Genomic DNA, 13357 nt, shown 5'->3' with positions numbered 1-13357 from the left:
TCAGCAGTGACCTCTATTGACACTACAGTGACCTCTCCCAATATCTCAGGATTTGTACGAAAATCTTCAGACTTCTCATACCTTCTTTGACTCGGTAGAATAAGTTAATAACTCTATGGATTTTTCAAACCTTCGTTGGCTCGACAAGGATATCAAGTTTCATTTTTTTTTTTTTTTTTGCTACAATCATAAATTGGTTACAATTTCAGTCAAAACTAAAAAGCATAAAATAAAAAATATTCAAATTTTTTTATTAAAATGCTTTTATTAAAATGCACTAAAAAGTAAAAAATAATTTTTTGAGACACCAGGATTTTCTTACAATTAATCATGTCTACAAAAATAAAAGCATGGGCACCAAACATAGAAAGAAATGCTACAAGAAATAAAAAAAAAATATATTTCCTTACTTGTAGCATTTCCTGCCACGTTTGGAGCCCACACTTTTATTTTTGTTGACATGATCAATTGTAAGAAAATCCTGGTGTCTCAAAAAATTATTTTCTACTTTTTAGTTTATTTTAATAATAAAAGCAAGTTTAAAAAAAAAATTTTTTTAACTCATTCTACCTGAAGGGTGTTGCCCACAAGTCCTTGGATGCCTTCCCCTCAAAACCTTTGGTGGCTACTCAACAAGTTGTGTTGTCGCCTGAGCTCCAATCAAACAAACAAGTATCCCTTTCTAGTGCCTAAGCCAGGTAAAGTCTAGAGGGGTGAATTTTTGAGTAACTGAACTCTCCTATTCTTTTACTGTACCAGCAATATCTGGAACAAGTACATGTTGGAATGGGATGACATACAGTAAAGTAGTTCTAGTTTAGTCCAAGAATGCCTCTACCCTACTCATTACCATTTGCACAAATGACTGGAAAAAAGGTAGCTCAGAAACATTGATTAATTATAAGAATGTTTATTTCTTTATACTTTCTCAATGATAATGGTCTTTTCTCAAGATATAAACTGAGCAGTTTTTATGACTAGAACAAACTAGATAATTATTTTTGAATTTGTAATGTGAATTATAAGAATTGTTCCTTGTTGGCGGGGTTTAAAGAGATGATGGAGAAGGTGCTAGAAGTTGTTAAGGACCAGTTGCCAAAGATTTTCACAGATTCCTCTCTGGAGTGAGATGGTGAATGGTAATGTGGAGTTGGTTTCTGAACCCTAACTTTTAGGAAGTGTGCTGCATACTGTACTTACTGTAGATGGATTACACAAGTTGTGTGGTATTTCATCACAGGGAACAACTTCATGTATAGACAGTTCCAAGAAACAAGTACTTACAAGTAACTGCCTGTCAGCACTCCTTTAATTTTTCTTATGCTCGTCAGTTACAGCACCACTGATATGAAATTATTTTGAACTGAAGACAGTTCCACATGTGGTTTCTAGGTTCCCATGTGAACATCATCTTAGACTTTTGCCAGGTATGTACTATGAGTGGTCACTGGGCACCTCTTGGGCTTCTACTCTGGGAGAGAATCCTTCCACATTTTAACAGGTTGGGCAAAAGGAGGGAAGTTGGAGCTAATTTCAGATTAGCTGACAAGTACCTGGGTTTGCTTGTAAGCACAGCAAAGTCAGAAAAGCATTAGTGCTGATTCCTGCCCTGGCAGGAACATTCAGACTGCTTTTTGTGGGTTCTCTTCAGTCCACTGTCATCTCACAAGAGTAAATTCCTGCTGTTATCTTCAGTGATGTTAAGGCACCACCTTCAGCTAACCAAAACCACCCTTCTCTCCTGGTGCATTTCACCAAAGTAGTAGCACAGCACTGGGATGACAGGAGCTCCTTGGGGGGAGTTCAGTGAACTCTCCCTCCCCTTGAAATGCAATGATTTACAGATACACTGAAGGATGGCTTCTTCTGATAGTAGTTCTTACTTCATCTGCATATTAGCATTTTAGGAATATGGGAAATGCTAGTGATCTTGTTGCAGCACAACCATATGAATGCAATGCTTAGCAAAGAGGAGGACTTTGTTGTCACCTTACGTTTGCCACACTGTTGGACTGTCTGCCAGTGGGGTAAAGGCTCACAGATAAGTCCACTTGATGGAGTCAGCTTGGTAGGGAGTACTTCTTACTCCCTTGGACTGCAGGGGCTCCATTTTGAATTAGTGGTTTTACCCATAGCTTGATCTTGTTGCCTCCATGGTTAACAGGATATGACAGTTTTCTGTCCCATTCCTGAGAGCAATGAAGGAAGTTATATTCTTTCATTTTGGCATTGTTCTGGAATCAACACTTTCGACAATTTGACATGTTCCTCCATGTTGGGTTATCAACAGTGTTGACCATTCATGTTTTCAAATTGACCCTGACTTTTCCTCGGCCAATAGTTGAGCTGCATCCAGTACTGCTGACTCTTGTGAATGAAGGTCTCCCTGCAATCAGAGTGCTGGTTCAACTGGTCATGCATTCTTCATTCACCTGTGCTGAGACTACCTCTGCCGGATTATGGTGTATGGCTTTTACTCGGCCATAAGTCAGCCTTCTGTCCAAATCCTTTTTCCCTGCTTTAGTGTTATCCATAATTGATTGGCCAGATGGAACTTGCATGTCCTCCATCATTAGTATTGTTTTTCTTGAATGGAAAGTAAACCAGTTGTTTTTATCCTACCCCTAGCACCTTACCAGCTAGCATTGGAGGTATGTGTTTGGAAAATTTTTCTTTGCAATGAAATTTTGACTCTAGAGGATGCCATCCATGGTATTCATTTGAGGATACACAAATTCAGGGTGCAAGACAAACTGTAACCCTTTTGGATGAATTTTATCTGCTTCTGGGTAATGGATGGAGCTTTCTAGGTTGTAGGCATCCCTTCATTCTATAAGAGGGACATTGCTGATGGGCGATAGATGTTTTCATGAGACCTATGGTGGTTGGTCTACAGATGGTATAGGTGCAGAGCTACAATGGACAGACTAGTGTCTCACCTGAGTACTTTAGCTTGGTGTAAGCCAGAGGGAATAATACAGAGTGGCTGGACTCTCTCTCCCCCTAATTCCATTCTGGTCAGTATATAGGCAAAAGTATAAGCTGGATCCTGCTAGATACAGGTACTATACCTTCAGTTCATGCACCAAGTCTTATCCCTCCCTCCCTCTCTCACTTTTAACAGGGGGGGGGGGCTCATAGGTAAGGCTACTTGCTGGACTAATTATGGATTTGACTGTAAATAGGTCTCTTCAACCTTGAATTCTCTTTCGAGGGGTTTCATAGTTCTCTGGCATTTCTTCCTTACCTGAGTAACCTACTTTACACAGGATACTGTGGCCCAAGGCCATACTGCTTTGGTCAACCTTTTCACTAGACTGGTAGGAGGCTACAGGAATCCTGACATCCCCTGCTTGCATGCACAACTTGGACCATGACATTTCTGGGTGGCATTCAACTCCAGTCAGTTGGAAGGGACTGCCTCCCACCTTATAGGCAAGTCTCCTAATGCAACAGGTGATGTTTTGAATATATTTGTAAGAACAAATAAAAGACATTTGATGCAGTTCATATTTTTCATATGCATACAAACCAGAGCCTTTCTTATAGTTAAACCCACCTCAGCTGGCCCTCTTGGTCCCTGCAGCTGAAGGAAAAGATGGTAGTGTCAGTAGGTGAGTAAGGGATATTACCTTACTCATCCCTTCTTAGCCACCAATTAAGTACCTTATTACCATGTTCAGTGGCTGTTCCAGCTTGTACTGATGGATACTTTGATGTAAAAGCTCTGGTTTGTATACCTAGGAAAAATACAAATTGCTTGAAAAATGTGCTATTTTTCTCTAGCTAATTAGTTGACAGAGTAAATGTATAGCCGTGCATTTCCCAGTTTTATGCAGTGACAAAAAGAATGAAAATATGATAACAGTAGTTGAAAATTGGATTTTATGACAGGGTAAGAAATCAAAGTCCCAGTGGCAAGGTCAGAAATCAAAATAAGAAAAACAGTCCCTGAATTCAGCACAAACATGAAAACCTGTCTATAACTTAACTGTCACCCCTGATGATTCAGTTTTTCATTGTACAGTAACATTGGCCAAAAAAACATTCTGAGATGCATAAAGGCTTTAATCTCGTGGAATATACAAAGAAAATTAATTTTTCATATGAAATATGGTTATCACCTACAAAGAGAGTGAATATTACATAAAATAAGAGCATGCAGCAATTACAAACTTCCACCAAGGCTGACGGTTTGCCACTTCAAAGGTCCCTTCCCCAAAAAAGTTACATTGCTGTGTCACTTTAAATCCAGTCACATAGTACAGTAATCATGAAATTTAACTACCAAAACTCTATGGGTATGGTCAGTTTGGTTTTGATTTGTTGAGCCTATAGCAAGCATTAGGAACAAGAATGTTAGGAGAATGTAGACCTCAGCCAAGGTAAAGCCATTCAACCCCAACCTCCCATAAAGGTACCTTCTTCATAAAAGTATGCCCATTTCTTCCAAAATTTAATAATTTGTTGCCAGCCATGAGGCTCATCTGAAACAACCTGATAACACACAACAAAAAAAAAGCCAAATTGCAAGCCAAAACTATAACCTTACTGGAGGTAACAATGTTTAGCAGTCCACCCTCCAAAGGTCCCTTCCCCCAAGAGCTTCATTCTTATCTCTCCATAATCTCGTTAATTTTTGCCAGTTACAAGGCCCATCTTTTGTTGAATTTTTCATAGAAATGAACACACAGATGTAAAATCCTGCTAACAAACAAATCAAACTAGAAATCCTCCTTGGTTGAAATACATATGACCAAGAGTAAAACTTCCTGAAGAAAATGTAAAAAACATTTTGAAAAGATCCCTGACATTCTAGAAACAAAAGAATTCAACAAAAAGTGAACCAGTTTTTAATTTAAAGCATTTATGTTGCTTGAAACTGTTATATGATTAAAACTAAATTATAATGGTAGCATAGTATTTTCCTTATGATGTCACATATCAGGAAAAACCAGCTTATGGTAGCTAGGAGAAATTGGGATGTGGTTGGTAACAGATGTAATATCTTGCAACTACTATTTAAGCCATCAAGAACCACTTTTACAGACTGTAACATCTCTCTTGATGAAAGTTACCATTTCCTTCTCTTTCTGAGAGTTCCTTGCACTTGGTCATTCTCACTCTGTTACACTTGCTTACGGTAATTAGCAACCAAACCTAGAGATATAGGTCTCTCATGAAATGAATATCGACATTAAGATTATACCTATGAAATTTAATCTCTCTCTTTATTTCTCTCGCTCTTCGTTCCATGGTCAACAGCAAATTATTCAACCGAATTAGTCAGTGACTAAATAAACCTTTATTAGACATGTATACTACATCAGTGGTTCTCAAGCATAAAAGAAAATTGAATATTTCATCTATTCTTGAAACAATACTGTGCCAAGGAACTATACAAAAGAACATAATAATCTCAATTTCTGCTTTGACATATAAGCTCACTTGTTCAGTGGATACCATTTACTAGCTTTGGAGAAATGTTGTGCTTTGATTTAGGATCTTTGATCTTTTCTTTTTGATAGCATAGTCACTGTTTGTCCTCAAAGGAGTTACATTCTCATGGTCCCCCCAGAGCTCCATAAGACAGACCAACCAATTACAAAGAATTCTCTTATAGTTGGTCTCAGCAGGAATAGTGCTTGTTGGGGAAGTGATGGAATATAAAGGACTCAGGACAGGAGGGCTCTATCTCCTGTCCTACCATGACTGCCTCAGCTCTCCATGTCTTATTCGCACAGATGTGGCAACAGCGTATGTTGGCCATGTTCTTCATTACACTCTGGTCTGTCCAAGAGTTCACTAATCCCCAGGTTTTGCTCCAGAAATTGTGTTCAACTGTGCATTTTTTGATGATCATTACACCACTCAAGAAGTACTTAAGCAGGTCATACATGTAAATGACTGGCAGTGGGTTTGTCCCGCTGGACTGTACGGGCACTCCTGCCAGGTAAAAAATACCCACACACACTACTGACTTGCCAGTACATTTCAAGAGGACTGTAAACATGGTTACGTAATTTTTAGTCATGTATCATACGTACATGGGAGAAGACATAGCATTGCTCCGTGTGGATAATTAATTTCCTCTTCCCTTACAGTATATACATAATCTATAGATGGTTACATAATGGTGCCAGGTAAAAGAAAAATAAGTGCAATGATAACAGTGCTATATTACAAGAGGAAGAGGAGCCTGAAATTAACAAGAAAAAGTGTGATGTATGGGTGAAGACATGGCTGAAAAACAAAGAGAAGTTTTCGCACATGTCTTTGCTAAAGGAACTACAGGAAAATAACCCAGGTGATTTCAGAAATTATTTGCGAATGACTGACAATGCCTTCAGAGTCCTTTTAGCACTTGTGTCTCCCAAAATAACAAAGAAAGATACAGTGATGAGGAAATCGATACTTGCAGAGGAAAGGTTGATTGCAACATTAAGATACCTAGCAACACGCCAATCATTGGAAGACCTCAAGTTTTCGACAGGTATATCATTACTTTGTTGGAATATTCTGCACTGTATTTTCCACTAACGTGGCAGACTTCTGTATTTTTCCATAAACACACACAAAATCATGAGGTAAATACTTGGTGACCTGAGACATCCTTTCTCTATGACACTATATTTCTATGGAACTGAAGGAAGTGCACATACGCACTACAGACCACTGAATGTTTACGCGTTCTCATCAAGTGACGTGGCTGCATGATGCGTGTCAAAATAAGTGGGTCAACCCAGTCGTCCTGCTAGTTCATTCCCACACACACCACAGACTGGCGGGGGATAATGCCAGTCTTTGCTAGACTGACCTGTCTGGTTGAACATGTTGAAAAGATGAGAGGACTGGCTAGTCTTGCTGGGTTTGTCATTTTTATCCCCCATACATAATGAAGATTGGCCGGTTCATGCCAATCATGGCAAAATCAGCGCGTCAGTCCTTTACGTGTATGGCCTGCTTGAGTTTTAAGACCCAGTGAAAAGTTGAAAAGTTTTAGTTCCTTAGAATTTAATTTTAATGGGCAGGCTTATATTTTAAATTGGGAGGCAGTAGGCCTCTTGCAAGGTGAGAAATTAGGAGTAGACCACTAGGCTTTGCTGTGATTGCCATGCTTTTTTTTTTTTTTTTTGTTTGACAAAGTGATAATTAGCATTTAGGCAACAATATTAGATAATTTTGTTATTGAAACTCATTATTCAATGACATTTTTAACATTGATAGATAATTTGAGGTTACCAAAAGGGTAAATCGGGTTAGCCTAACTTCTTGTTTATGAAACTTTAATCAGATCATAATTTCCAATCATGCTTGACTTATGAGCCTTGATGTTTACTAAAGGCCAGTATTTCCTTAGTACAGTAGTATGTTATAATTAAACTACTGTAAGTGGTTTTTATGATATCATCAATTCCCAGTTATCCTTAATATAGGGGTTCTTTTCAAGTGTTAAAGGAAATACATTCATGTGGTTCTACAGTACTTCCAACTGGTATTACTCGGCTGGTAGTGATGTCACAGTTGTTGAGAAATTTTTGTGACCCTTGTCTTTTTCGTAAGGGAGTATAAAAGTACTTTTTTTTGTAATGGTAAGCTTTGCCAAACAATTTAAATTCTTAGAGATACTAATTTTGTATATTTTTGGTACAATAATTCCAATAATTATTGATTTTTACTTAAGTACCAACTAACATAGCCTATAGGCTACATGACCTCTACCAGGCGCTTGGGAACAAACTGGGTAATCAGTGGTTATGAAATTTCTAGAAATATATAGTATGGATATCCATTTAGTTTTGTCTTAATTGAGTAAAGAAGCATTTGTGAGTATTCCTATAGGACAATGTTATTGTAGTAATTGTGAATTAATGTTTTAATACATACTACTGTTTTATGGATATGACCCTTAATCATGTTACCTTACATCATACTATGGACATGTATCTGTGGCCATGTGGGCCTGTGTTATTTTGAGTGTTTGCTTCCCATACAGTAATATAGGTAGTGAACACTAGGTAGTTTTTATCAAACAGACTGGGAAGCCATGAGCCAGCCCCTGAATAAATAAATGAGAATTTGGTTGGTTGCTGGACGTGTGAAATATGCAACATGCTCCTGGCAGCAAGTTTAAATGAGTAAAGAGCTCATAAGCTCTCTCTATGAGCTATAGGTTTCAATAGGATTATGGAAGAAGGAGATTACTTTACATCATACCACCAGAACAGAATCCGCATTTGGGTCAATACTCCAAAAGCAGTGGATTCTAGGAATTACCAATTCAACTTCTCCAGTGGAGACAAAGAATCTTCCCTTGGGAGAGAGGTCACTAATACCCGACATGAGGTTGATAAAGCCACTGAAATTTCCCTTCTGAATTCAGAAGATCTAAGGAACAGACTTCTGCTTTACATGAGAGAGATATTCAGATGAGAATCTTGCCTTTCCATTGCAGCAATCATGTATTGAAGGGACCCTGATAGGGTCCACCCAACCCCATCTGAAGTGTCTGTACCATCTACGGGGTAGTGATTTATCCTGGACTTCTATACTGCCAGGCAGTGGTGATACAACTACCTGGTTCAGTCAGTTCATGCAGGGTTCCCTGATAGGAAAATTCCACTTGCTGCACTTTCTGTACTGCCAGGCAGTGGTGATACGACTGCCTTGGTTTAATCAGTTCATGCAGGCTTCCCATATAGGAAATTTTGCTTGCTGTACTTTCTATACTGCCAGGAAGTGGTGATACGACTGCCTTGGTTCAACCCATTCATGCAGGCTTCCCAGAAAGGAAAATTCTACTTGCTGTACTTTCTATAGTACCAGGCTGTGATAATATGACTGCCTTGGCTCATCAGTTCATGCAGACTTCCCTGATAGGAAATTCAGCTTGGTGTATTTTCTGTACTGCCAGGCAGTGGTGATATGACTGCCTTGGTTCTTCAGCTCATGCAGACTTCCCTGATGAGAAAATTCTGCTTGCAGTACTTCCAGAATTCTAGTAGGAAATCATGAACAGTATCAAAGATGGCCTTGCTACAGAGCATCATATCAGAGATGCTATCCATGATTCCCAAGAGGAATTCAGGTCTGTTCTGGATATTAAATTGGTTGTGGTGTGTAAAATTTCTCATCCTTTAAACTATAGAGGATAGAGAGGCTGTACAGTCTGCTCAGGCAGAGATAGGTTTTCTCACCAAAAGTCTTAGTGCATGGTACAGTAACAGGGTAATAAAAAAAACTTAAGCCCAAAAAGAAGTTGAATCAGTTGTCTAGATCCTTGTTGAAATCAGAATGGATAATAAGAGACAGCCTACTCACTCCCAGAGCTCCAACTGGTAACAATAATAAGACCAGGTAGGACAGTAAAACTCAAATTAGAATGTAGTACGGGCACCAATACCTACCCCCGAGAATAATACTGATAACCCTTGGTGACACACCTCAATGTGCCTCCTTTCACCAGATGGAAAGTACCTTTGTAATGAAAATAATGAAAAGAAAATCTGATCAAAGTTGAACATATAGAATCAATAGGAATTCAGAAACCGTTGAAGGAGACGGTTATCCTGCCCAATAATATAGGAATGAAAGCCATAGAAGCAAGAATATTAATGAAAGCCATAGAAGCAACCTTTCTCCAGTTTAATGGAAATTATAGTGCAACAACAGTGCTACAGAATCAATAACCTCTCTGGGATGCATCAGCCTCCTGTCTCTTGACTTTTGAAATGATCACTCATGTTAAGATGGAATTTCAGAACTTTGTGGTGACTGGGAAACGAGAATTTGTGGCAGAAACAAAGCCATTTGTCTTCACCATCCCAGTATCTCATAGTGCTACAAAGGAATTGGCAACACTTGTCCTCCCTTATGAGAGGAAAATGCTCCCATTGGACAGGGCTGCTTAGCAGTTTGGGACCCCTACAAGAAAAATCTCAGGACAGCCATGGCTGGATTTTATGTGAGGTTCCACCTATTAAAGAGCTTCCTGAGTCTTCTAGAACAATGTTCATGGCAGTAGCCAAAACACTTATATGGATTCTGTGGGAAGTAGTCATGACTTTCTGGAGTGTTGCATTAACAGTTGAAAGGAAGCATTGGTGGGCTCCAACATTTCGCTCCCCAATGTAACCTCCCTATTACATTTTTCCCTCATCTGTCGGGACCCTTTTGAAGAGAGTGTTGTTGCACAACTTACTGAATGAACCCGACAACAAAATTGCACAATATGTATATTGTTCTTAAAAAAGGGGAATCTGGGAAACAAACCATTGAGAGTTTTCCTCCTCCTTAGTCTAAGAAAGCTTGGTGTGAATCAGAGTTGTACAAGCCTTCAGTCTCTACCAAAGGACCCCTCTGACAACAGAAGAAAGGATAAGAATAGCATCAGCATCCCTTTCAAAGCAGACAAGGCACTCCTACTAGGAAATAAAATCAACTGGACCGCACATGGCAAGCTAGGGAAGAGGTGGAGCCCAATAGGACTTGCATTTTGGGGTTGTCTTCTACAGCCTAACATCCAGTGGAAGTCCTCCCTTTTGGGACACAGTATAATTTTCAGTGGGCTAGGGTAGAGATGGTCCGACTCTCCCCCTCCTCCAAAGTAGTTTTTTCCAAAAACCAGACCCCTTTTAAAAAGGGGCCATAGAGAAAGAAAGCTTTATTTGCCAACACTCTTCAGTGTCCCCGAGAAGCATTCCTCTAAATTAAGGGCGGTCCTTGGCCCGTCAAATTTGAACAAACACATTGTTTGCATAAATTTTATATATACTGTACTTATTTATTTTATGGGAGCTCAGGAATGAAGGAATTTAACTAGTGGCCTACCTAGATGATTGATGAATCTGGGGAGCCAACAGAATGCTGATGAAACATGAAAGTTGTAGTTGCCAGACTTCAGTCAAAATGTTTCTTAATAGGAACAAGTCCCACCTTACATCCAGCAGACCTTTTTTAAGGCTGGGACTTTGGTGGGCTACTCTTTGCAGCCAGCTGTCTCTTCACAACAGCACTCAAACCAGAATAAGGAAGATGACAGTTGTAACGAAGTCTGGGCCTGTTACAGTTTGGGTCCATTATAGTTCTAATCCGGAGATTTTGACTGTGGGATTTAAACAGTCTGGCTCTCACATGCCAGGAAAAGGCTTTGTGATCATCTTCATCTGAGATTGGGAAGATAATCTGTCCGTGGACCTAAAAGGGGTCTCTGGCAAACAGGCCGACCTGACTCCACTGTTCTTATAAGTGATAATACATACTGATGCCTCCTTGACAGGTTGGGGAGGCCATTGAGAGGATTGTCAGTTAGGGGGAAGATGGTCACCTGTTCTGAGGGAGTGTCGTATGAACTTTGTGGGGCTATTGACTATCTTTCCATCTCAGAAAACTGAAACCTCCAAAAAGGACCCACTTTTTGTTGGTCCTAGACAGTATGACTGCAGTGTCTTATATCAAGAGGTTAGGCTCTTGCTGAGCTCTTCTCAAGTTAGTAATTGCTGACATGCTCCCATGTCCGGATGTGGACAGGTTTGCCAATTCGAAAACCATCAACTTCTAGTGTTTGTGCCTCTGAACCTGGACATTCTGGCAATAGCAAGAGATGCATTCCTACAAGACTTGAACAAATGGAGGATGAAATAACTTTTTCCTTCATTATCTACCAGCTTTCAATGAAATCACTTGCCTAGTGGCTCTGAATTAGCCAAACAGTCATTGGCTCCTTATTTCTTCAACAACAGGCAAGAGAAAAGATTCCATTGCTGTCTGTTGTTCTATCCCAGAAAGGAGGAGGGAAGTCATCTATACATCCTCCTTTTTGGGCCATGACCTTCATGTGGATTTTTAAATCTATTCTGCCGTGAAGATTATTTGCCCAACATTGTTAGGTGCGTAGTGCAAAACCTATGGACTTCATCTGTCCGACATACCAGCCCATATGGAAAATGTGGTTAAATTACCTCCACGCTGAGAGCCCAGTTGAAATCTGTTGAAACAGTTTTACATTTTATTATCTTTCAAGATAAAATGCCTTGCAATTTCAACAATCATGGCATACAAGGCAGTATTGGTGGAACTCTTGCTTTGTGGTTTTGGAATTGATTTTAATATAGAAATTGTTAATTCTGTTCTCCAGTCTTTTACACTGCAAAGGTCAGCTTCTGCGAGGTTTCTTATTACCTGGTCCCTGAATAAGGTTCTTAGACTCCTATCATCCTCTCAATTCATGTGCCCAATACAAATACAACTCATATGCTGCAAAAGGCAGTCTTCTTGAATGCTTTGGCATCAGGAGCTTGGATTAGCCTACTAGGCTCTCTTAGACACTCATACACCTAGTTGTTATTTACTGTTGTCTCCTGGCCTGTCATTCCTTGCCAAGAATGAGGACCTTTTTAAAGAGAAAATCCCATTTTCTGATAAAGGAACTCAGTATTTCAAATAAAATAATATGCCATTTTCAAGCACTAAAGGTTTGCCTAGATGTCACGGCAAACATCCCAGATGGTCCTATTACCTAATTTAGATATCTTGGCAAACATCCCAGATGGTCCTATTTTTCCTACACCCTAGCACAAACAAACCACTCTCTCTACATGGGCTGAGAGCTATTTTAGTGACCCTCAGCAAAAAGGCTAACCCTCACTCCTTTCCTAAGTTGCATGACATCCAAAAGGTGAGTACAGTACATCATTAACTTTCTGTGGAAATGTTTCCTTTGAAGACGTCTTTGAGTGTTCAGAATGTTATTAGAGCCAGTATTCCTGAACCAGTGAAGGTGCAATAGTCCTGCAACCAGATCCAACATAATTAGGTAAGTCACTGTGGAACCACAAGGGATAATACTGTACATTTATAGGTTTGTGTTTACTGCTCTTTATTGCCAGACCCGAATGATTATCCAGCTTAAAGAAAACAATTGATAACCTGTGCCTTTAACTTTGAATCTAAATTCCTGAAACACTATTGCCATAAGAATGGTGGTCATGCTGAGATATTGCTGGGGAAGGCACAGTAATCTGCAGCTAGACGTGACATAATTAGGTAATTCACTTATTGCCAAAACCCTTTAGGTATCCGGAGTATAGAAAATGATTAATTACCTATGACTATACTAGTCAGGATAGATGTTTTTAATGAGCCTCCTCCAACTGTTTTCATTATCGGTGTTGGCAGAGGTTTTACAGATGGATGTTTGTCTTGACTCCAACCATCCCCATTTATCCACGGGCCAACACTGAGTGGAGCCAGTCTCTCTCTCTCTCTCTCTCTCTCTCTCTCTCTCTCTCTCTCTCTCTCTCTCTCTCTCTCTCTCTCTCTCTCTCTCTCTCTCTCTCTCATGTCTAAGTTATTTATG

General features: G+C 39.5%; 1 protein-coding gene across 1 annotated transcript in view; it reads left to right on the top strand.

The window, feature by feature from the left end:
- Positions 1 to 13357, top strand: part of trol (terribly reduced optic lobes) — a 1293721-nt gene that overhangs the window by 846894 nt on the left and 433470 nt on the right. The window lies entirely within an intron of this gene.

This window comes from Macrobrachium rosenbergii, chromosome 3 (assembly GCF_040412425.1).
Source record: "Macrobrachium rosenbergii isolate ZJJX-2024 chromosome 3, ASM4041242v1, whole genome shotgun sequence".
In the NCBI taxonomy this organism is placed as follows: domain Eukaryota; kingdom Metazoa; phylum Arthropoda; class Malacostraca; order Decapoda; family Palaemonidae; genus Macrobrachium; species Macrobrachium rosenbergii.
This window is presented reverse-complemented; position numbering and strand designations above follow the sequence as displayed.